Here is a 26,636-nt window from a genome sequence, read left to right as displayed (position 1 = left end):
CTGTTTTCACCAATTAAGATTTAAGATATGGAAAGGTGAAAAGTTTCAAATGAATCCTAATTACATGTATTTTGTTACGTAAAAGAAAAACTAGAAATAGGCTTTTTTATTGATAAAAAATCATTTCTTGTTGATGGAGGTCTATTTTTTCCTGTGCTTCGCATGGCCAGGTGGTTAGCGCGCTCGACTCGTAATTTAAAACTACAATTTAAAAATATACACAAATAAAATATTCAAACTCAAAACCGGGGAACCCCTCCCATTTATTATTGATACAGAAGATCGAAAAAAACAACAACGTTTACTTAGTTTTATTGTAAAATCTTATAAATCAGATGAAATTTCTTTGTAAAATACACCTTTCATTTCAAATATTCATTGGAGTTTCGCTTTCGTATTTACCGATAGAGCCTTTAATTTCATTGGTGACCTTCTCCACAAAGTTTAAACTCAAATATCTTTCTACTGCATTTACTTAAGAAAACAGGAAACCCCAGCAAAACCTCGCTGTCTAACAACATTTTGGAAGGTAAAATGTGAAAATTCTGTTCATCTATTTAATTCCTCTGCAATTTTTTATTCAAAAACAAGTATGTAGTTGAAATGACCTTTACACGATTTTACGAATTAATGAGGTTAATATTTTTCTAATACTATATTTCGAAACATTTCACAACCCTGTTGCTATCATTATAAGTGGTCTCAAATTGTTTTCCTGCAAAGACATTTCATGGAGACCATTTATTTGGTATTAAACTGACTGGCTATAAAGTCTAACGTTTATTTCAGGTACTTATGTTTATAAAAATTGTGGACATTTTGTTAATATGTTATACTTTTCCACTGGTAGATGGCAGCAGGCAGTTAAATCACAAATGTTTTACACTTCTACCACCAAAAGCACTTTTCGTTTTGTATTAAACTCTAAAATTTACTATCTTTCTCTGCACAGTAAAACATAATGAGCTATTATATCTACTCTCGAAGTAAAACAAATATGAAATATCTTTTAAAAAAACCTGGTATAATATAACCCCAAATTATGTTCGCACATGCGCTTCAATGGTGGATAGATCAGAGATAATCCACTATGTAGCGTTGTGCTTAATTTCAAAACAAACAGAATCTTCTATTTTACATAGGTTTCTGTTGTAGAAAAATAAGTTCCAGCGTTATTTTATTTGTGTTTAAATTTTATATATAAAAATTAATATAATTATTTTATCTTATTTAATATTTGTGGTGGTGACGCTTATATTTGTGATTGTTTGTTTAGAATTAAGCGCAAAGCTACACTGTAGGTTATCTGTGCTCTTCTCACCACGGGTATCAAAACCCTGTTTCTAGTTATAGAAGACTGCTGTACCACTAGGAGGGGGCAGTTGGGGAAAGTGAGGTAAGATGATTTCTTTACCTAAAACGGTCACTCCAGTGTATGATGAGGTACGTGTTTTTCTTATAGCAAAGCCACATTGGGCTATCTTCTGAGCCCACCGAGGGGAATCGAACCCCTGATTTTAGCGTTGTAAATCCGTAGACATACCGCTAGCGACGGGCATCCTCAGGTACGAAGTATAACGACTCTTACGTCTCTTCAATAATTTATAATTTTATGACTTACAATATTTATACAGCAGTGATTTGATACACTACACTATTCATTTATTCAAAATATTCTACAAATGTATGTGCGGTGTACCAATAAATGCCAGTCAGGGCAGAAGAAGAAATAACGCCTATTTTACTACATATTAGGTGTATTAAGGATAAGTAAAGGAGTTTTATATATTAAAAACTACCCTACATTAAGTATTTGAATAAAAGTTTAGTAGTATATTAATATTAGATTTTCTGTTGTGGTGAATATGTTTAATTATTCTCCGGAGGGAAGGCAAATTATATTTTAATAAAAGAAGTTAGTAAAACAAAATTCTAAGTTCTTAATCATTGAAGAAAGAAAATTGTTACATTTGTACTAAATATGTTATTTAATATAACTGTGTTATTTCTGTTGCCCCATATGAATGTCAATTTCAACTAAATTAAATATAAAACAAAAACGAAGTAGACAAACTCAAAACCATTTCAGTTTCTCATGTTTATTTTTTTTTCAGGATTGTAGATGGCTCTGTTGTAAGAATCTCGGATAACGCCTTAACACCCTTGGCCATGTCGGGCCCCAGGCATGTCGTGTGGATCTCATGTTTGGATGTGTGAACACTACAGTTTATACGTCGTATTCCATTGCTGAAGAAAACGTGTCTTGTCATTTGTGTTGTAAGAGAAACATTGAAATTTCATGTTCGGTCAGGTAAAAGTATCACAAGAACTAATATTTCACTGATTTGTTGCTTTCCCTTTAATTTGTGTGTTCCATATTGGATACAACTAAGTACAGGTAGACATTGTACACTAAGATTATTACAACAAGAACATCTGCTATCACCACAACGTTATTAATAATAATTGTAATTATATTGCTAACACTCAAGGTTAACAGTTAAGAAGTTAATGATAATCGCACTGTAGGGCATTTACGCTAATGATTAAAAGTTGTATGGGTTTCTATCCACGATATGTATTAAAACATTTTTACAGTTTCTTACTCAAAGGAAAAAAAAATTGTATGTTCAAGCAATATTCGCCTATTTTTATCCAAAAATATACGTTGCTTGTTTTTTGACCTGATTATGTCTCCTTCAAATATAATTTTTAAACGTTTTAACCTTCATAATATTTTAAACTGTAATTCATTTTAAATAAATCGCAAGTTTTCTCCTTTTGACTCTTTTATTGTTGCAATAATGAAATCTACCATATAAATTGAAGTAAATGTATGTAGTAAAAACATATTTGTATATTTGTTGATAAGCTCAAAGCTACTCAAGGGCTACATGGTGAGATTTGAGCTCTCAAACTTGGCATGGCCAAGCGTGTTAAGGCGTTCGACTCGTAATCTGAGAGTCGCGGGTTCGCATCCCCGTCGCGCTAAACATGCTCGCCCTTTCAGCCGTGGGGGCGTTATAATGTGACAGTCAATCCCACTATTCGTTGGTAAAAGAGTAGCTCAAGAGTTAGCGGTGGGTGGTGATGGCTAGCTGCCTTCCCTCTAGTCTTACACTGCTAAATTCGGGGCTGCTTGCGCAGATAAATCTCGTGTAGTTTTGCACGAAATTCAAAAACAAACAAAATCGTTAGTTACAAAAATAAAAGAAGAAAACACATTCATACTTTTACCAAATAATTGTTTAGCATAGAATCGTAAGCAGTTTGTTGCCCAAAATTCACACTAACTACCACTCTTAGAACGCACTCACATCTTATTTTGAGATTATTTTGTGACATCGTAGGCCATTATTTTTGTAACGTAGCTTTATCAATATATAGTGTAGATGTTAACATAAACAATGGAGATACTGTTTCTCTACCGTTGCTTTCTGTTTGTTTTGTTTGCAGTCGGGTCCATATGTGTATGTGCGTGTCTGTTTCAGCGTGCGTATCTCGAAAACTAATAGACCAATGTACTCAGTAAACATTACACTAGGTGTGAAGTCAGTAAGGGACTGCTGTTTCCATATTTGATCTGGATCCATTGTCGGATCTGGACTCTGAATCACTTTGAAACATCGTTTGTAATGCGGAGATAACGCATTTTCGCGGTTTTAGGTTAATAACTCTATAAAGTGTACTTGGATTTGTACCAGATTTGTTGGGCACATTAACGTTGAGACTTTTAACCATACTAAAAAAAGTTTGTCCGGTTTGCTAAAGCAAGTAAATAACTTTTGTCTCTCACTTAAACAGACATATAGAGGAAGAATGAAAGTTTATTATAAATTAGGAAGTTATTTATACAGTGATGTTTTATCATTTAATATGCTAGAATCATACAAAGGTTAACTAAAACAGTCATCAATACCCGGGATAGCCTCAAAATGATAACATTTTTGTAAATAAATAAAAAATAATAAAAGTGATTGTATTACTACACAGCGATGAAAATAATGAAATTTCCAAATCTGTGTTAAATATATTTGCATCGAAAAGTATTATATTATCAAATGTATTCAATAGCAAAGTTTTAAACATAACAAACTAATTTTCATGTTTGATTTAATAATTTACTGTTATTAATTTTAAATTATAACATGCCTTATGTGTTAAGCAGTCAAACCATATTTGTGTTTTTTTCTAAAAGAATTGTTCATAAACATTTGTAAATTATTGTGAGCCTTTCGAGTTAAACTTCTACAAAACTCCATCTTTAGCAATATGATGATTTTCTCTTCTAGTGGAATTCTAATCTATAATAATTCTGTATAAATAATATTAACAATCACTCTTTCAATATGTTTAATTAACTGTACTGCTGACTTAGATAACTTTCAGTTTATTCCGATCATAAGTTAGTTGTAGCAAATTTGGTTTATGAACACTCAAAGATAAACTTTGATCTACTTTAACCTAGTACGTTTTTCAAAACAGTTTCTTACTTGTAAATACAAGTAGGCTCCCTAATTTATATGCAAAAACGGCTCGTTTGGGTTGAGAAAATATTTTACATAAAAGAGCGAACAACGTTTCGACCTTCTATGTAAAATATTTTCTCAACCCAAACGAGCCGTTTTTGCATATAAATTTCTCAACAAGTGGGTTTCTCGACATCACTGAAGTAGGCTCCTAGTTTATAACACGTGCATTTTTAATTTAAGAGCACTTAGGTGGCGTTTTACTTATAATTTTTTTAATTTGGTGAAACAGTCATAACCAAAGATATTTAAATTATAATTCAGATGACAATTTTCAGTTATAAAACTATTGCTTCTAAAGCCCACGATTTAATATTATATAAAATCTTCCCTGTTAAAGTTGAGACGCGCTGCCTCCTATTGATAATCACGTTAACTATTATTTCTCCGATAACATATTTCACAGAAAGAGTATGTAATATACGACACAAATATTGGCATTTTTATTGTTTTTCCAATCCCGTGCCTTTCTTCACTTTCAAACGTCTGAGTTATGTCAATCGGTTTTCATCTTTAATGAGAGCACAACTGTATTTTTAAACTAACGCCTTTAGTAACTAACAAAAAACGGCTCCTCACGTATACCCTGCTCCTCAGCATAACGAGAACGATTCCCAAGCTTCAAGATGATGTAAAAGGAAATAAAAAAGAGGAGGTAACATTCCAACGATGAACCCTGCCACGTTGAATTTCGTCTTTCCTTCTGTAGTTCTAACTGTCATGTTAGAAATTACCCCATCCATATCTGAAGAAGAAGAGATAAAGCACATGTTATGAACAAAGCAATATTCAATTTAGTTTTAGTTCTATATTTTTAAATATTGTATCAGGATATAGCTTAGACAGTCGAAGGTCAGTAAATGGAAAAAACAAACAAACAAGAACAACAAACTTTCTTTGTTCAAATTCCTATTGCAATTATACTTACGTTTAACAATAACATGTCAAATGAGCATACTATCTGAGAGTGTAGAATTGTTTGGTAAACAAAAGAGGCCTGGACGATAACAAAAAGGGGAAGATATTTTAAATTCTTATTGGGGGAAACTATATAGATTATTCAGTAGAATACATTTTGAAGAGTTTATTTGTTTTTGAATTTCTCGCAAAGCAACTCGAGCCGTCCCTAATTTAGCAGTGTAAGACTAGAGGGAAGGCAGCTACTCATCACCACCCACCGCCAATTCTTAGACTACTATTTTACCAACAATTAGTGGGATTGACCGTCATATTATAACGCTCCCACAACGGGGATGCGCACATCCGAACCTCAGATTAAGAGTCGTATGACTTAACTCACCTGGCCATGGCGGCCCGTTTGAAGAGTCATTCAAACCTTTCTATCAAGCAGAACAGGTAAGAAATGATTATATATTTGTTTGACATTTATTTGTAACTATCTAACACACTTTATAACCATCTGTAGAGAGGCAGAAGTGTTTTGTGATATATTTTTAGTAAATTAGAGACTTAAGGCCCAACGTTTATGATATATCATTTATTTATATAATATAATTAAACTATTAGACTTCTAAGTTAAAAAGAACCACACAAGTTTGGTAATTATTTTGTTTTTTAGAATTTAAAAAGAGTAAGTAATTATGTAATTACTGTAATACGATTTATCGTTTGTTTTAAGATATCCTATTATAAATAGATTTTGAAAAGGATGAGAAACGTGAAGTAAATATATATTACTTTGAAGTTTAATTACGTTGACAGGATATACTATTTGGGATTATTTAAGAAGAAATAAGTATAATCTTTTGCTAAATTATTTGCTATTGTTTGCTTGTTATTTTATATATCAAAAGGTTGATTCAGTTTTAAATATAAGACTAGCGGTACACAAGTCAAAATGGTTGATTCAGTTTTAAATATAAGACTAGCGGTACACAAGTCAAAATGGTTGATTCAGTTTTAAATATAAGACTAGCGGTACACAAGTCAAAATGGTTGTCAAAATGGTTGATTCAGTTTTAAATATAAGACTAGCGGTACACATGTCAAAATGGTTGATTCAGTTTTAAATATAAGACTAGCGGTACACAAGTCAAAATGGTTGATTCAGTTTTAAATATAAGTACACAAGTCAAAATGGTTGATTCAGTTTTAAATATAACATGTCAAAATGGTTGATTCAGTTTTAAATATAAGACTAGCGGTACACATGTCACTAGCGGTAAAATGGTTGATTCAGTTTTAAATATAAGACTAGCGGTACACAAGTCAAAATGGTTGATTCAGTTTTAAATATAAGACTAGCGGTACACAAGTCAAAATGGTTGATTCAGTTTTAAATATAAGACTAGCGGTACACAAGTCAAAATGGTTGATTCAGTTTTAAATATAAGACTAGCGGTACACATGTCAAAATGGTTGATTCAGTTTTAAATATAAGACTAGCGGTACACAAGTCAAAATGGTTGATTCAGTTTTAAATATAAGACTAGCGGTACACAAGTCAAAATGGTTGATTCAGTTTTAAATATAAGACTAGCGGTACAAGTCAAAATGGTTGATTCAAAATGACTAGTTGGTTGATTCAGTTTTAAATATAAGACTAGCGGTACACAAGTCAAAATGGTTGATTCAGTTTTAAATATAAGACTAGCGGTACACAAGTCAAAATGGTTGATTCAGTTTTAAATATAAGACTAGCGGTACACAAGTCAAAATGGTTGATTCAGTTTTAAATATAAGACTAGCGGTACACATAAAATGCAGTTTTAAATATAAGTAGCGGTACACAAGTCAAAATGGTTGATTCAGTTTTAAATATAAACTAGCGGTACACATGTCAAAATGGTTGATTCAGTTTTAAATATACGACTAGCGGTACACAAGTCAAAATGGTTGATTCAGTTTTAAAACTGTAAGATGTAATTATTCAGTGCCCGCTAGTACAGCGATAAATCTACTGATTTACAACCCTAAATTCAGGGATCCGATTTCCCTTGGTGCACTCTGCAGATAGTCTAGTATGGCTTTGCTATAAAAAAAAAAACACAATTACTGATTTCTATGATAACATTCTTGTATTTTTTTAAAGTTTTGTTTGTGTATTGTAAAAATATGTGATGTTACATGGTTTTTGCAAATGAAGGCAAGAGAAAAAATACTAAAAAATTAGGTTTGTTTGTAATTGACACATAGCTGTATAATCGATTCTTTGTGTTCTTCCCACCACGGGTATCGAAGCCCGGATTTTAGCGTTGTAAATCTACAGGTATACAATTGTGTCACCAGGGTGCGAAAAAATTTGGAAAACAGGAAAAGATAGACTCATTTAGTGGTCACATATTAAACCCGAAAGTTTTTAAGTGGTAAGACACAATAATTATTAATTGAATGTACGTCCACTTACCAATTAATTGAATATAGATGAGAACGGTGTCATATTTACTGGTGTAATTTTCATAAGTGATATTATTTGTGGTTTCGGTTGTGAAACTTAAGATTGCTTTTAACCTAGCAAATACTGTACAATTTTCGATCTTTTCTATTGACCTATTATAATATGGGTATACTTTTTTTTTTTATCAAATGTAGTATTATCTTTGAACCCCAAAACATCCGGAACATGAAACCTTTCCACAATGCATTGCAGAATCTGCTTTAATGGTTACGTTTATCTCGCTATTTGGAATTGCGTTCGAAGGCAATTTGTTTTGGAATTTCGCACAAAGCTACTCGAGGATTATCTGTGCTAGCCGTCCCTTATTTAGCAGTGTAAGACTAGAGGGAAGGCAGCTAGTCATCACCACCCACCGCCAACTCTTGGGCTACTCTTTTACCAACGAAAAGTGGGATTAACCGTCACATTATAACGCCCCCACGACTGAAAGGGCGAGCATGTTTGGCGCGACCGGGATGCGAACCCGCGACCCTCAGATTACGATAGAGGGAACGCAGCTAGTTTGTTTTTGTTTGCTTTTTGTTTTGAATTTCGCACAAAGCTACTCGATGGCTATCTTCGCTATCCGTCCTTAATTTAGCAGTGAAAGACTAGAGGGAAGGCAGCTAGTCATCGCCACCCACCGCCAACTCTTGGGCTACTCTTTTACCAACGAATAGTGGGATTGGCTGTAACGGTATTCATTGTAATCTTCATTTTAATAGGAAATAACACGCTGCTTAAGTGTTGTTTGTGTAAAATAATTTCCAAATAAAAAAATATGTTGAAATCGAAGCTAGTTCTTACTTGATGACAACGACATTGTGACATCGAGTACGATAGCTACTCAGTCATGCTTGACTGAGAAAACAAAACAGCTAAGATTATTCTGAATTGAAAACCCAATATGCAATCCAGACTCCTTATAGCAACATAAGATTTGTAGCGTTTGATCAAGAAATTTGCGAGAAAAGTTCCAGACGGACAAATCCAAGTGTATTACATATATATATAGAGAGAGAGATGTATATAATTAAAAATTTTTGACCCTACATTTTCTAAACTGGGCGAACTTCGTAAGATATTGTTGGGATTACGACCACAAATATCACTAACAGTAAGACAGTTTGATCAGAAGTCAACATTAGTGTAACACTTGTATTTTTATAGCATTTCAAAAGTCCTGGAAACATGTCTACCAACTACTTTTACTCCTACACAAAAGTCGACCCTCAGTCATCCGTTCTCTACGGATGCCTGTTTACTGTGGTGCTTGTTCTTATTGCCAGCATCTTGGTGTGCGTTTGGTGGAGGCGCCGGATATATTACTGCTGTCGACGGAGACTTCCACATGCAATCTCAGCCAGCTCGTTGAGTAATATTACTCAGCGTTACCTTACTAACCCAAACTATTACCCAAATTCACCTGACAATCCCTTCTTGAAGATACTACGAGACATGGAAATCCCTGGGGAAAGCATCACTTTCCAAGAGACTATAGGAGAAAGCTGTTTTGGTAAAGTTTACGAAGGTGTGTAGATGCAGTAGAAAACGCCTTGGTAAAAGTTCTATCGTTATTTATAACAACTTAAATTCCGGTTAACAATAAGTTGTATTCGTTTAAGCTCGAGGTTATTTAACTCCAGAAACAATCGAATATTTATTCTTCGTTAATTATTTTATTCATAAAATAATAAAAAACTCCTGATGACATTTGAAACTAATGTTTTATCAAACGTTTTCTGCCTCTGTACCAATTTTCTGTTGTTTGTAACATATACCTACTATGAGGCTTTTTTTGTTTACATCACTATGTATATATATATATATCCCAATTCAGTTGTAAAATACACTGTTAGTACCCTCTAGTGTTGAGCTAACTTAATACACATTGTCTAATCTTTGTTAACAAATAAATGAAATAAATCCCCTCTAGTAACTTTTTACGAAATTAAACAAAACAACGCACGAACAGTTTTACTATTATGAACCAACTGTTTTTCATTTAGCCTTTTAATTGCTCTATTTTTGAAACAAAGTCCTAGCCTTTTTACAGTTTAAGGAATCTTCTTCCCTTTTTGAAACTTATGGCAGTTATCCATGATTTTTCTACTCCGTATATTTATTAATTGCTGTAAATCATTTTAACATAGCTCATATAATAGAAAATTTATAAAGATTATAATTGGGTGAATAATCTATGGACACTTTGTATGTGGCTTTCAGCAGCACTTTTATCCTTTATAAATTAGTTAGGTCTGGTCTTTCCTGTTATCCGTTTAGGAACAAGTCTATATTAACAGCAATGTGTATTTAAATATTTCCTTGTTATGTTCCATATTATCTATAATCCCAGTTCACTGATAATTAATAAATATTGTCTCTATTCTCAAAATCAGGAACTAAAGGTTCATGTTTTTTTCTCAACATATAACATAAAGTTAAACCTAATTTATTCCTCAAATAATTCCTCACTTAAACTCTTGAAACCCTGTCACCATTAATAGTGAACAATTAACGTAAATTGGCATTCATCTAATTAGCTATCTAACCATTCAATTTGGGAAACCATCTGTAATAAACCTCTTTCTCTCACTGTCTGACTTCATACACTTCCAATAAATGTTCATATAATCAAAGTCTCCGATAATTATTACATCATATCCTTATTAATAACAACTCTGACTTCATTACATAATTTTCATTAAAATAATTTGTCAGATTAGAGGATCTACAACATTAACAGCTTCTAATTAAGAAGTTACAACATGGGAAATCCCTGGTTGTAACCCATATGGTTTCAACTTCACTTCTTTTTGTCTCCAATCCAACCAGACTGTCATCACAACCACTTTTTTTTTAGAAAAAGCTTATAATTATTAAATAATGTATGACGTCGAATGTCAAAATAATTCCAGTTACCGATTATATCCAAATTTAACCAATTTTCAATAATTTTCATTATATCAATCTTCTATTTTAATACATCGCTGGACTTCTGCTTTGTTCTTAATACATTAGAATAATAAAAAGTAAGTTTATTCCCGAATCCACTTATCTTTAAAACTATTATTTAACTTGTTATACTCTACATCTGTTTCAAATCTTTCCATTGCTCCAGCTATTCCATAAATTTGTTTACTCCCAGTTTTCCGGGTTTACTTCCCAGCCCCCCTAGTGGCACAACGGTAGGTGTAAGGACTTACAAAGTTGGAATCAGGGTTTCGATACTCATGGTGAGCAGAGCACGGACAGCTCATTACTACGCAAGTTCAGTTTAATCTGTATGTAAAGTGTATTTTTTGGGGCTATCGGAAACGTATCCGTAGGGGTAGCCTACCTCTAGCACATATATATAATTCACCCTTACCCTGAAAAGTATCCTGCATGTTCAACCGGCCTTTTTGTTGTTTCAAGATAATCTTTCATTTAAACCTTGGATTTTGTTAATGTATTCATTGCTGCATGTAGATACCCAATGAAGACCTTCCTCATATGATTACACATCTATTTCTATCCTTAAAACCCTAGAAAGTCCGCTGTTCGTATTAAGCAGTTCCTCTAATTGGTAAATTCCAATAACTTTTGCTCCTACATAAACATGACACCAACAGTTAAACAGTCAACATTCCACTTGATACCTTTTACTTTGGCCCTTAAAAGAAGATTCATTGTTATTAACTCTATTGTGGAATGGTTATGTTAATATGGTTATTAACTTCATTATAAAATGATTATGTTAATATAGTTATTAAATTCAATATAGAATGATTGTGTTAATATAGTTATTAACTTTATTGTAGAATGGTTGTGTTAATATAGTTATTAACTTTATTATAGAATGTTTGTGTTAATGTGGTTAGTTACTTTAATATAGAATGATTGTGTTAATATGGTTATTAATTTTATTGTAGAATAGTTGTGTTGATTTAGTTATTAACTTTATTATAGAATGTTTGTGTTAATGTGGTTAGTTACTTCAATATAGAATGATTGTGTTAATATGGCCATTGTAGAATAGTTGTGTTGATTTAGTTATTAACTTTATTATAGAATGTTTGTGTTAATATGGTTATTAACTTTATTGTAGTATGGTTGTAAGTTCGTCTGATGTTTTGCATCTTCTGAATATTTGATGTTTGTTTTGAACAATGAGTTAATATGTTTTAGTATAGGATATGTTGGTTTGCTGTATTTTGATGTAGGATATGTTGGTTTACTGTATTTTGGAGTAGCATATGTTAGTTTATTGTGTTTTGATGTACGATATGTTGGTTTACCCTGATTTGGTATAGGAAATGTTTGTTTACTGTGATTTGGTATGGGATATGTTGGGTTACTGTGTTTTGGTGTAGGATATGCTGGTTTATTGTGTTTTGTAGTAGCATATGTTGATTTATTGTGTTTTGGTAGAGGAAATGTCGGTTTATTGTGTTTTGGTATGTGATATATTGGTTTATTGTGTTTTGTTATAGCATGTGTTGCTTTACTGTGTTTTGGTATAGGATATACGTGCATGTACATATTTGTTTGCTTTGCTTATTTGTTGTGGTTTATTTTGACAGTTTTTGTTTTGTCCAGATTTTTGTTTTGTTTGACGTTTCATTGGAAGCTCATTTTGTGCAGTTTTATAATTTTTAGGAGTTATTAGAAGAGATATTTTAGTCCTTGGTACTGTTTGTTTTTGTGTGTGTTGCGTTTTGTTTGTCTTTAATTTTGTACCTGTTGGACACATGTTTTATGCTGCCTCTTATATTAAAAATGTTCACTTTTATATATTTGTATATGGTGCATCCTTTAGAGTTTACCCTCTGGTTTTAATCACAGTTACAGCACTTTAGTTGTTCACGTGAATTGGTTTTTCATTGAGGTTTAGACCATAAAAAAATCATGGCACTAGGTGCAGCAAAGGTGACCGTAGCATTGGATAACTGTGGTGGCAACCATTTTGGTTTCGTCTAATGGATATTGTTGGAATCACAATTTAATACCGTTGTTCATTTTGGTTTTGGATACTGTGGATATTTTCTGTGTTTACATTTATTAAGTTTTCAGGTGCTTGTATTCGCTGTGAGATGATTCTTTCCACTTTAGTATGTGGAATATTAATGTTTGTCACTAAGGTTTTCACCCGTGTACATTGTGTAGGGTATAACCTTGAATAACAAAGGTTCTATTTGATGGGGAGGGTTGTTCCCACTAGGTATATTTTTATTGTTATTTGTTAAAAGGTGTCCTTGGGTCATTCTTGTACTAGGATGTTAAGGTCTTTAGGGTCAATGCCCTTTACTAGGACGCCGTCTTTCACCAGTCATTTGATCTGTGTAATATTTGAGTTTGGTTTGAATATTTTAATTTCTTTGGCAAACTGTGGTTGTTTATACATACTTGAGATATCTTTGATTATTATGGTATGTTTAGCGGGGTTGATTCAGTGGTTCGTTTTCCTTGTGACTGTGATTCGCCTTTGTTTGTGCTTTCAGTTTATTGTTAGTTTTATATTGTTCTCCACATCTGTTTCCGTTATTCTATTATCGTTCTAATGTATTATATTATTGTTTAATAGCTTAAATGGTGGACAACATTTTTATTAGAGCTCAAGTCTTCCAAATATGATGTTTACTGCAGCTGATATGGGGAGATAAGTAAAGTGATATTTGGCTATTATTACCGAGGTTACCGGTTTCATGATGGTCATGTGGTTTCATTTCTATTTCACTTGCACATTTCGTCACATTAAGCGCATTCGCACGTTACAGAAGTGACGTTTTAGTGTCGTTTCATATTTTCTGTCATTCATAATAGCTCGCAACAAGAAAGTTACCGTAGAACTATTGGGATTGGTCTAGCTTATGTACGAGGTGGAAAGATACTGTGTAAGAAGTGTAAAGGTACTGTTTTAGAGCTGTAAAGGTACTGTGTTAGAACTGTAAAGGTACTGTGTTAGAGGTAATGGTTAAACATGTGAAGGTACTTTTCTATACTTGTAAAGGTATTGCATAAGAACTTTATAGGTACGTCTACACAGCAGGCCCACCAAAACAGGGATCTTACTCCGTATATCACCGTTGTCGTCAGTCTGAGTTGTTCAGAAACTGTTTAATTTAATCTCACAAGTGGAAGGTAAGTTGTTAGCTGAAGGTAATACCGGTTTGACGTGAGAATTTAATTAGTTCAAGTATCTAACCATGAGCTGTGGATGCTGCCGAGAGTTACGAACCGTCTTAGCAGAGGAGAGGGAACATCCGGGGTGTTCGAAGAAAATCTATTTTCCTTCGCTCCGTACAAGGTAGATATGTAACTCAGAAAAGCTGGTATGGGTTAACACTTTTATTGATAAGGAGAGAATAACGTTTCGATCTTCTTAGGTCATCTTCAGGTAGGTGTGTATTACTGAGGACTGGAGTATTTTTCTACCGCTAATTAGTTTTAAGAAAAAGTGTAGTAAGTGTGACACGAGACAAAGGTGGCGGTTCCGAGCGTAGTTGATGGTGTTTACTCAAGAAGAAGCTCTACAACAAACGGGTATTTTTAGGGCCTGACAGAGATCTCTAAATCGAAATACTGTCCGTAGCTGTGAAGAACGGAGAGTACGTGCCAATACTTTGGTTCAAAGTTGTTGATGTCACGTGGTGTATGGTAATATTGGTAACGTAGAAGAGCAGGAGACGCCGAAGAGAACAATATCCAGGCCAAGCACATGTGCTGACCTTTTTATCGACATATTAGTTATAATAAATCGTACTGAAATAAAACACTCCCAACCTCTACAAGCGCAATGAACTTTCAACTGCGCCACCATGTAACGCTTTGGTGACAGCACTTATTATGTCGTTTATTTAATTGGTCACGTTATGGCATGTTCTAGAGTTTATGTGTTACAAATACGAATACCTTCTTCGTGTTTTTATAAGAAATCTTATCGATTTTTTAAAATAACCAAATCTTTATGCACTGTTCACATTTTAACGAGCGCTAATTTAAATGAGTAGCGGCTGAATTTAATGATAAATGTAATACAAATTATTGTAATATTACAACAAGAATGGCCCGGCATGGCCAAGCGCGTTAAGGCGTGCAACTCGTAATCCGAGGGTCGTGGGCTCGCGCCCGAGTCGCGCCAAACATGCTCGCCCTCCCAGCCGTGGGGGCGTTATAATGTTACGATCAATTCCACTATTTGTTGGTAAAAGAGTAGCCCAAGAGTTGGCGGTGGGTGGTGATGACTAGCTGCCTTCCCTCTAGTCTTACATTAATAAATTAGGGACGGCTAGGTGCAGTGGGCTAACAACCTACTCACTTAAAAACCTTAAGAATCCGCAAGTAATTGCGGGCGGCCCTATGTTCATTGAAGAAATCGAGTGGCAGATGATGATGATGATTACAGTAAGACATCGAGGCACTCATATTTCTTTGTAGTAAAAACACGAATAAACCTGTCAAATACTTATTATTTAATGCATTTAATATTTTCTGTTGAACTTTATAAAATACTGTATTAAAAATTGTAAATACAAACTATCGATACACAATATTAATTGAATAGTAAATATTTAATATTACAGACAACTAATGCTGTATATAATACATCTTAGAAAATATTTAATTTACAAACGCTTTGCTACGTTTTTTTAAATCTGAATACTTATACCACTAGAAACAGGGTTTCCATAATTGTGGTGAGTAGAGTAGAGATAGCGCTTTGTGTAGCCTTGTGCTTAATAACAAACAATAACGAACCCCTGACAGAACATTTGACATTGCACCATTGAACTTATGAACAAAGTTAAATCTCTTACCCAGACAAAGGATCAATGTCTCATGTTTTATTATAAATAACATCTCTTGCATTATTCTTTGCTGTTGGTAAAACACCAATCCATTTAATAATTACAAAAATTAAAAAAGTCAACACAAATAATTCTGACAGTTAGTGCACCAATCATCAATAAATAATTTCACAGTTAACACTATATAACAAAATTTTTATTTTTTCATGTTCCTAGGCAGAAAGTGTTATTTCCCAATTTCTTATGCCTAAAATAAATGGAAAATACATATTTTTCTCTTCAAACTTTGCTTTGTGAACTGGGTAATGAAATTTTCAAATTTACCCATTTTCTAGAACATTCTAGGTAGATTCAGTCCTGAATAACTGATAGAGAATTTTCTCCAACCTACAAGAATTTTCAAGAACCTTGTAGAATTTTCTAGAACTTTCCATAATAATATATATACAGGGGCTCACCACTTCAGTTTAGTTCTAGCTGCCTAAGTGAACACATAGACCTGTATGTGGCTGATTTATCAAGACAAGAGCAGAAAAGTACTCTGTGACAGCATCTGCTAAAATGTGTGAAACCTATAAGGCATATTTTGGCATGCTTGTTGGAGATAAAGACAAACCCTGGGCACCTCATTTTACCTTTGAGCACTGCAAAAACTCTAGAAAGTAAGACAATTTTTGCTTGCTTGAATATTAAGACTTTATATTATATAAATTTTAGACCTTTTAAAATTCAGTGCTCCTCAAAGAGGAATACAACAGCATCAAAACTTAGCTAGAAGCCTTGAAGTATGATGAGTATGGCTGGAATGTTATTGGAGACTTCAAAATGGTGGCATTTCTGATGGGTCTCCAAGGAGACTTTACCAAGTTTCTCTGTTATCTATGCCTTTGGGACAGCAGTGACACCATAGTGCACTACAACAGAAAGCACTGGCCACAACAGATCAAGTTCTCTGATGGCAGGCATAAGGCCAAGTCCAGAAGGTGTTGTTCCTACCATTGTACATAAAATTGGGTCTTATGAAACAATTTGTCACAGCTCTTGATAAAGAGTCTGCAGTTTTCAAATACCTCCCAGACATCTTCCCTAAGCTGTCTGAGGCAAAGGTCAAAGCTGGTGTCTTTGTTGGACCACAAATAAAGAAGATTCTGGAGTGCATAGAATTCCCCAAGAAGCTCAGTATGAAGGAAAAGAAAGCTTGGGGTAGCTTTGTCACAGTGGTTTGGGGTATCTTGGGCAATCGCAAGGCCAAAAATTATGTGGAACTGGTTTAGGCTCTGGTGAAGAACTATGGCACACATCAATAAAAAAAATATTTCCAGTAGCTTCCCAGCATAAACACTGCTTAGTAATATGGTAGTTGTTTGAAAATAATACATAGCATATGCTTAGTAATAACCTTACTCCATAACATTTTGGCATTTAGCAGTTAACACATAATAATTTTACATTTTATCTGCATTGTCACAATGTAATCTTATGATATACGATGCTAACTGCACTCTGCCCATCACTGGTATTGAAACCAGGTTTCTAGTGGCATGTCTGTAGACATACCACTGGTGGGCCACATATTGCTATCAAGTAGCAATAGCATGAAAACATTAAACTGATTTGAGAAGCAAAAGTGTATATCAGTTAGCAGTGTAACTCATAGGCTATTACGTATTCCACATATAGTATTTATTTTAGTGTTTGAATATTAGTTTTGTATACTTAATATCACATTCAAATAAAAATATTATAAATTGTGTAAAATATTATTTTCCACATAAAAATAATAAAGGATAATTAGTTCCAAATTTATTTACTTATATTTGATGTATTTGTTATAATGTGGATAAGTCACACACTTCAGGAATAACATGTTATAACTTAATTATATCTAATTTAAATAAGGTCTCAACTGTCCAGCATTCTTGAATTAACAACTTTAAATATCCAAAATACTAATGCAAATAGCGATAAAAAATGCTTTCTACATCTACAGAAAGTTTTCAAAATGTTTAAAATCACAAATTCAAAGAGACGTTGACAGCAACAGTATCAGATGGAATAAGTAAACAAGTCCTGGACATCAGAAACAATAAACAGGGTTTAACAGTATATATTAAGTTTTGTTGTCATACCACAGCCACAAAAGTAAAGATCAGAGACTTTGTATAAGATCTTTACGTGATTCTCATTGGGCTCTCCAACAAATTGCTGCAGACTTGAATTGTTCCCAAAACACTGTCAAGAACATCCTTGAGGCCAAGACAGGAATATCTGAACATAGGAATGGAAGAGGTAGAAAACATAAACTCAATGATATTGATGTTAAGTATCTTTGTTTACTCTGCCTTCAGTACAAAGTGAAGACTGTCAATGATGTCAGACATGATATAAATGAATATATATTAAATAACAGAAAGGTGTCCAGGTCTACAGAATCTAGAAGACTCACTGATAATGGAATATTTGGTTGTGTATCAGTTAAAAAACATTTACTTTGATATCCAAATGTTGGCAAGATTTAATTTTGCTGAAAAATACAAAAACTGGACTGATAATAATTGGAAAAAGATGTTACGGATGAATGAGTCCAACTTTGAAATATTTGGGTCAAAGGGTAGGTAACACATCTGGCTGAAGACAGTAGAAAGATACTTATCTCAATGCATAGTACCTGCCACAAAGTATGGTAGAAGCAGTGTGATAATTTAGGGATATTTTTCTGCTGAAGTGATAGAAAACATCTGCAAAAGATATGGAATAAAAGACCAGCACAAGTACAATGATGTATTGATCCAGTAGGGTATACCCTGTAGTTTGCATGTTATTGGTAAAGCATTCTATTAGCAAGATTATAATGACCTGAAATGCTCATACAACCTACGATGAAATTACTTAGCTATAAATTAAGCTGCTGAAATCATTCAAATAATGCAATTACCTCCCAAAGATCCCCAATCTCAACCCAATTGAGCAGATTTGAGATTTGAATGACTAAAAACTTGACAAATCAAAAGTTACTTGCAAAGAAGCTTTATGTGAGTGAATGTCAGGAACGCTTGAAGTAAAATATCAAAGGACACTTTCATTAAATATCTTACAATAATACCAGGACAACCATCTATAGTAATTAAAGCAAAAGAGAGACAACAAAATGTTAACTGTTTCCTTAATCAATCACTCTAACTATATTTCAGTTGTGCTGAGTTAGAATAACAATAAAATATTGATGTTTAATATGGGATTCACCTTCTATTGTTCTTTTGAGACAACCTGAAATCTATTTTTGACTTTGTCCTAACACATTTCCACACTTCTGTATTACAAGTTTAACATATGTTACAGGGAAGAGCATTATAAAGACAGGCTGATAAATAAAGAGTATATAACATTAAACTACAACTTTTTACCAACACAATTTGTATAAACAATGACAAAGTTAGTGTACTGTAAATTTGACTTGCATTGTGAAAGAATCTATAGGGATTCATACTTAACCATTCCTCTGTAAGAAAATGTTTTCAAGCTTGAAATTTCTACTGACAAAAATGTTACATATGCTTTATCATAAAAAGCATCAAAAAATAAGATTACAAAAAATTAACTCTCGACTCATTAACAGTCTTACAAGAGTCTTACTGTAATTTCTTGAATAATTCCCAATTTTATTAGTGATACAAGATATTACAGAATGTTCTTTACTTCAGAATAAAATTTGAAAAACAAAAAATTAAAAGATTTTCCAGTTGTTTCTCAAACAATTAATAAAATTCTCCATTAATTATTATAAACAATTTAAACTTCATCATCACCATTTTTAAAATATTTGTTTTCTATTACAAGTTACCAGTACTGATAATAATATCATTTACATTTAGAATGTACGTTTTTTAGTGGATTTTTTTATTTTTCTTTCACTCATGGATCTAAAAAGTATTAAAAAAAGATAGAATGACATCTTCATTATAATCATATTTCCATAAATATCCATAAATGGTCTTTCTTTACGAAAATTGACATAACCCACTAACATAATTTATATCATTATTTTCATAATGAACGACATTGTACCTCTGTCATTTTCTCTTTTTTACCTGAAGAACTAATTGATAAGGTTCTAGTGTAACTTCCTCCTCAAGGCATTATATAGTAAATTTCATTCATAACAACATAAATTGGCAAGTTTGATATGAAAGATGTGCAACTCATAATAATTTTATTATATATCTATCTATCAGGTATTTAACAATAACATACTATGATAAATACATCTGCTATTGAAAAAATGTATAGAAATAGAGCAAACAGGTAGTAATTCCTACTAGCAAAAGCATACACTAACTTTTATATGTGTGTGTGTACAAGTTATTAGTATTCTTTTTGCATGGAATAGTTTGTTTTTTTCTGTAAATATTAGGTCATCCCATAAGTAATGTTATTTTTTGGGATAGAATAAATGTAAATGCATATTTCTTGGCTAAATGAAGTTATTCTCAAAGTCACAAGTTATATGGGATGAAATAACAATATTCAGAGTAAACCAATTTGTTTTTTTACTAATTTTTGTTTTATTTATTTTAGAAGCCCCAATTATCATGGAGGTGTCAGAAGAGCACATAAAGAATATAATGTTTTACAACTTCAGAAAATGAAAGAGTGCAACTGAAGAACCATTCAAGATGTCTACAACAATGACATTCTGAATGTGGAGAAGTGTCAAAGATGGTTCAATAAGTTTAGAACTGGTGACCGCAGTCAGCAGATTTAGGTGCAGCATGTGAGGTCAGTTACGATATTTCGTTGATGACAGCGAAATCTGGCCGACCGTTCACTGATGATGTATGATTACTGCATCGGAAAAATTATGTCCGAAAGCAGTTCGCAAGCTACAGACGGTGGCTTTGAATCATATGACAGTTCAACGAAGAATTTCACACCTCTCAGCAGACGTGACAAGGCAGCTTACAAATAAAGCAGCCAACCTTGTCTACAATTTGGTCAGTATGAGTATAACTAATACAGTTAGTTTAAATAAACTTACAGTTTGACTCTTTAATTATAAATCTAGCGACTAATAATTTTTAGTAACATGATTATAATATTTCTTTTTTGAACAATTTATTACTTTTCTTACTATAAAGATTTTGGAATTTGATACATAAACGACATGACTATTAACACAACGTTTTGGGAAAACATGTAACCTGTTGGTCCACCTCGGCTGTTCCATAAGTAAAAAAGATTTAAAACCAACCCTTATCATTCATATACTAATGAAGCTTTCTTTTGAACTCACTTATATTTACTGCCACTACAACATCCAAAGATCAATCAAACTTTTATATTTCAGCCTCTCCTTATATGACAACCCCCTCTATCCCAGGTACCGTAGTAACAAATAGGCCGGGTGGTTAAGGCACTCGACTCGTAAGCGGAGGGGCGCAGGTTTGAATCTTTCACACCCAATATGCTCGCTCTTTCAGCCGTGGGGGTTTTATAATGTAGCGCTTAATCCCACTATTCGTTGGAAAAAGAGTAGCCCAAGAGTTGACGGTGAGTGATGTTGACTAGCTGCTTTCCCTTTTTGTCTTACACTGCTAAATTAAGGACGGTTAACACAGATAGCCCTCGTACTGCTTTGCGCGAAATTCAAACCAAAAACTGAACACAATATTCCAAATGAAATCTAACCAGTGACATGTTTAATGAAGTTATGACCTCGTTAGCTTGCATTCAATATTTCTGTAGATACAATATGAAGTCCTGTTTGCCCTACCGCGAGTAACCACACAACACTTGGATAGCTTTAAAGATTAATCACTCATTATATCATAAATCATGTAATGTCATATATTTGATGTTTTGTAACTGTTACAATAATAACACTTTAACAGTAAGCGAAAATTACGCGTTTAATGATTTTATTCACTATAATTTAAGCCAATCTTCTACTGTTAAACTGAACGACTCTTGTATATGGGACTTGTATATACAGATTTGTATCAGACCAAGGGCTTTTGCCTAAAATATATAAACTGACGTAGCCCGTTTTTGTTTGCTCTTAAGTTATATAATATACCTGCCAGGCGAGTTGTTTAAAGAACTTTTACAACAATAATTGTGATTATCTAACAAGCATTATTGTCAAACAACAATATTTTGTAATAAAAATCGCGTAACCTTTAACCTTCTGTGGGCTAAGCAGATAGCCCGATGTGGATTTGCTGTAAGAAAAACAAACACAGACATAATCTTTGGATTTTTTCCATCTCCTTTTAAATTTGTATACTTTGAATTCAAATCAAAGCTGTTTCCAAATTGAATTGTAGTTCTGTTGTGTTACCACAAATGTTCCACCTTCTAGTTTCTGTACTATGTCAGTTTTTGGCGTTTAATATGTAAATTTTTATAATACATTATTTGTCTAGTATCTCTGTTGCCTCTGAGCATTATAGAAACACGTGGTTACAATATTAATATTATTAACAATGATTTAGTTTCTTAGCGACACAGAAATTAGGAAAATTTTATTACCTTCGTTACATAAAACGATTACATTTTACTGCAAGCAGACATTAAATTCTAGTGAAGATGAAATTATTTTTACAGGCATTTATTTTTATAGCACTAGGTGCTGTAATAACCGCAATGCCCGCACAAACAAAAGTTACACGTGAAGATATTAAACTCGACGCCTTGAACAGCTTATTTTATTAAGTAGTTAATATCTATTACTGAGTATATCTTTAATTTTGGGCCTGACATGGCCAGGTGGCTTAAGGCGTTCGACTCGTAACTTGATGGTTGCGGGTTTGAATTCCCGTCGCACCAAACATGCTCGTCCTTTCAACCGTCGTGGCTATATAATGGTACGGTAAATCCCACTATTCGTTGGTAAAAGAGTAGCTCAAGAGTTGGCGGTGGGTGATGATGACTAGCTGCCTTCCGTCTTGTCTTACACTGCTAAATTAGGGACGGCTAGCGCAGGTAGCCCTCGTGTAGGTTTGTGCGAAATTAAAAAAACAAAGAAACAAATCTTTAATTTTGATCTAAGTAGATATCTTCAGCTGTCGAAAGTTAGTGTTATACGTGTCAATGAAAAAGGCAAAATTCGAGAATAAATACAGCACTGCGTATTGTTCTCTCTCTTGGGATTTGGGTATCATATGGTCATGCAGTGTTGGTTGGTGTTAGTTACTACTTTAGGGTCAGAATGGGATGAATTTACTCCGACCCTTTTATCATCAATGCTCATGTACTGGTATACATATATAGATTGTTTGTTTTGGAATAAAAAATCAGACTAGCCCAAGAGTTGGCGGTGGGTGGTGATAACTAGCTGCCTTCCCTCTAGTCTTACACTGATAAATTAGAGACGGCTAGCACATATAGCCCTCGAGTAGCTTTGCGCGTATTTCAAAATAACGAAAAAAATGAATAACTGGATCCCATTGTTTAAGTTTCAATGCTCTTACCAAACAATTGTACAGTTGTTGTTTATTAAACACTCGAAACATTTTAGGTTTCTTTGTTCTATATTTAATGTTTTACCGTCAAATAACCTTTGCATCAAAGCTGAGAAAGTAACACAAACAATTTGCCGCTGTCATCAAACAACCATCGTATATTTTAACCAGCCCTCTTCTTCTCATCTGCAAAATGAACCGACACAACGGACGTAACGAGATACGTTGTGTATAAAAAGTAATAAGATACGTTTCTCAAAACTCACATGTTAATAATTATATTTCAAAAGAGATCGCTTACCACAGGAATAAATAAGATGATTTTATGATCATGCGCGTTTTAATTTGATCAATTATAACTGAAATAAGTTATGTTTCAAAGTAAGGATGCTGCAATCAAAACACTTTACAAATACTTCTGTATAAAAAGTGTAATCTAGAAAAATCTTGGCAAATACATCTATTTTAACTCCACTATTACAGAATTTAAAGAGCCGTGTGCAAGTTTCTACAGCGGCCCGGCATGGCCAGATGGTTAAGGCACTCGACTCGTAATTCGAGGATCGCGGGTTCGAATTCCCGTCCCACTAAACATGCTCGTCCTTTCAGCCATTGGGGCGTTATATGTGACGGTCAATCTTACTGTTCGGCGATGCGTGGTGATGACTAGTTGCTTTCTCTGTTGTCTTACGCTCCAAAATTAGGGAGGTATAGCGTAGAAAGCCTTCGAGTAGTTGTGCGCGGAATTCAAAACAAAAAAATATTTTATATTGTAATCAATCACGAATAAACACAATGATATACCACCATTTGTTTTTGGTTCGACAAAATGATTTTTTACAATTAAAAAACACGTTCGCAAACACTGTAAACACCACTACACAGGAAATCTGAAACTAATTATCGTTTAAGATTGATTTAATGAAAACAGATTAGTATATGTACCTGTATGAAAGTTATCATTAGCTCTGTCTGTTCTTAATCGATTTACGGTAACTTTCTACGGATATTAAATTTGAATTAAAAGAAACATTGGTCAATGGGTTCGTTCGATAATTTCAAAGAAAAGACAAGGATAAACTGTATCATCTCAATTAGTTTCTCCTATTGGATTGCAAACCTGGAGCTCTGCAGGTCGAGATTCGTCATCAAAAACCATCAAACTTCTGAGAGGAATACCTGAAAACAAAGACGTAATATTTAAGTCAGTTATGAGAAACACATATATAGGTCTAGTTATAGTTCTAAAAGACCGGAGTAGATGTTGAATTGACAACACTAGTACTCGGTTGATCCTAGCCCAAGTGGACCAGCCGATTAACCCTGGTCTACAGGAACTCAATGTCAATGACGAGGCAATAGTACCAAGTTTCGCACAGGGAGCGTGTTGTTAGGGGTGAGTTGCTATGCCGCCATGTCAGGTGACCATGTTGTCATAGTATCAAATTTTGTCACCACAGTGTGCGTTGCTATGTTGCCAAGACAGGCTGCCATAATGAAGGTTACATAATGATACCACAAAGAAAAAAATGTGTCTCTAGAAAGCCATGCATTATACAATACATGTGTCATCATGTCTATAATTAAGCACTAATAATTAAATTCATTGTTCTACACAAGATGCTTAGTTCTAATTAATTAAATAACTTATGATTAATTCTTTGAATTAATGATTGTTAAATCATCATAAAAGGATGCTTATCATTAAATTAATTACATTTCCTTACCATTTAAATTGTCCTGAAAGTAGAATATTTTAGTTAAAATTTACTCATTCAAGTTGTTAAAATTTCAGTGCTAAATTATAGAATTTCCATTCTTAAGAGGCTTTGATCTTACTCAGTGCGATGTGTACAATAAATCACGTTTATTCAATTACTATTATTTTAACGACTTACTATAGTATCGTACACAAGTCATCAACATCTATATTTTTATGTTAACATACATTACCTGCCATCAATAGGTTTCCTTCTAATTTAGTATAAAAACATAACGTAAGGCTTTGTTGGAAACTAGTTTACAAGCTAATACTTTCACCTTCAACTCAATGTTCTAAACTTCTGAATTAAACTATTTTGCTGTTATATCATCGCAGCTGTCAAAAAAGTAAGCCTTTGTAATAAATCAACATGAATATTAAGCATTCAACATAAGCACCAAAGTTGACCCAAGAATCAGACGATACTTTTGTTGTTTAGGAACGATACATATTCAAGTCCCCAACGGCTTAAAGGTAAGTTTTAAAAAATTATAACGATAAATATCGGGATTTAATACTGTAGTTAGTAGAGCACAGAAGACAAAGAAACAAATTGTTTTATGCCTTATATTTCTTTTCTTTGTTTTTTGTAAAATGTGTTTTTCTCATAAACTTTAATTAAATGACAAATAATGAGAGACGCGTCTGTAATCTAGTCAAACCTCCTTTCCTGAATGAGTCAATTCATTTGATGAATCATTTCCGAGCAAAGACGACGTTTGCTTACGTTAGCGCTATCACTTACGGCGCACAGAAAACCAGAAACACGGGCCAGTAATATTCCATTTGTCATACATCCACGAATTGGATGTATTGGATGTATTATTGGCGACAAAGTTATAAGGCAGATATAATCATTTTTGAATAAAGGGTAATAATTGTCACTATAATTATTAATTTTTTACAAACATGGAATATATTGCACTTTTTTGAAACTCCGATTGTGAACATTATATGAATATATAAGGTGACAAATATCACTATGGAAAATATTTTTATACTTTTTCTTGTTTCTGGGCAGAAAGTGCTATTTCCCAATTACTTATGCCTAAATTAAATGGAAAAGACCTATTTTTCTCTTTAAACTTTGCTTTTATGACCAGGGTAATGAAATTTTCAAATTTACCCATTTTCGACAACATTCCAGGTAGATTCAGTACTGAGTAGCTGATAGAAAATTTTCTCGAACTTACAAGAAGTTTCAAGAACTTTCTAGAATGTTGTAGAACCTACAAGGATAGTCAAGAATGAAAATGTGCAAGTCACAAGTCTAAGGAAGCTTCTTCACTCGTCAAGATGGGCGCTGCTTCTGCTCCAATGTACCCGGTCTGTGCGAGACAATTGGAATTGCCAGTAATCCGAACGAGAGATACCCCTTCGTTGATAGCTCATCTTGAAGCCTCAAAGCTGTGCTGCTCCATAACGGGAATAAGTTTCCGTCTTTTCCCCTGGCTCATTCGGTGCACCTCAAAAAGGGATACAACAGCGTCAAGACCTTGCTAGAAGCCTTGAAGTATGATTAATATGGCTGGGAGGCAATCGGATATTTCAAAATGGTGGCATTTTTAATGGGTCTCCAAGGACGCTTTACCCAGTTTTTTCTGTTATCTTTGCCTTTGGAACAGCAGGGACACCGCAGCGCACTGCAACAGGAATCACTGGTCCCAATGAATGGAGTTCACTGTGGGGAGGCACAAT

General features: G+C 33.6%; 1 long non-coding RNA gene across 2 annotated transcripts in view; it reads left to right on the top strand.

The window, feature by feature from the left end:
- The window catches only part of LOC143226267 (uncharacterized), a 48,062-nt gene extending 27,136 nt beyond the window's left edge, over positions 1–20,926 (top strand). The window contains exons 2-4 of one of the 2 annotated variants that reach the window (XR_013014481.1): positions 1,348–1,396; positions 2,115–2,311; positions 20,292–20,926. This is a non-coding gene — a long non-coding RNA (uncharacterized LOC143226267). Of the gene's footprint in view, positions 1–1,347; positions 1,397–2,114; positions 3,043–20,291 lie in introns of those variants that run through there. The other variant, XR_013014480.1, reaches the window with a different exon arrangement.
- Positions 20,927–26,636: the final 5,710 nt, after the last annotated feature.

The sequence above is a fragment of the Tachypleus tridentatus genome, chromosome 9 (genome assembly GCF_004210375.1).
Source record: "Tachypleus tridentatus isolate NWPU-2018 chromosome 9, ASM421037v1, whole genome shotgun sequence".
Classification (NCBI taxonomy): Eukaryota; Metazoa; Arthropoda; class Merostomata; order Xiphosura; family Limulidae; genus Tachypleus; species Tachypleus tridentatus.
This window is presented reverse-complemented; position numbering and strand designations above follow the sequence as displayed.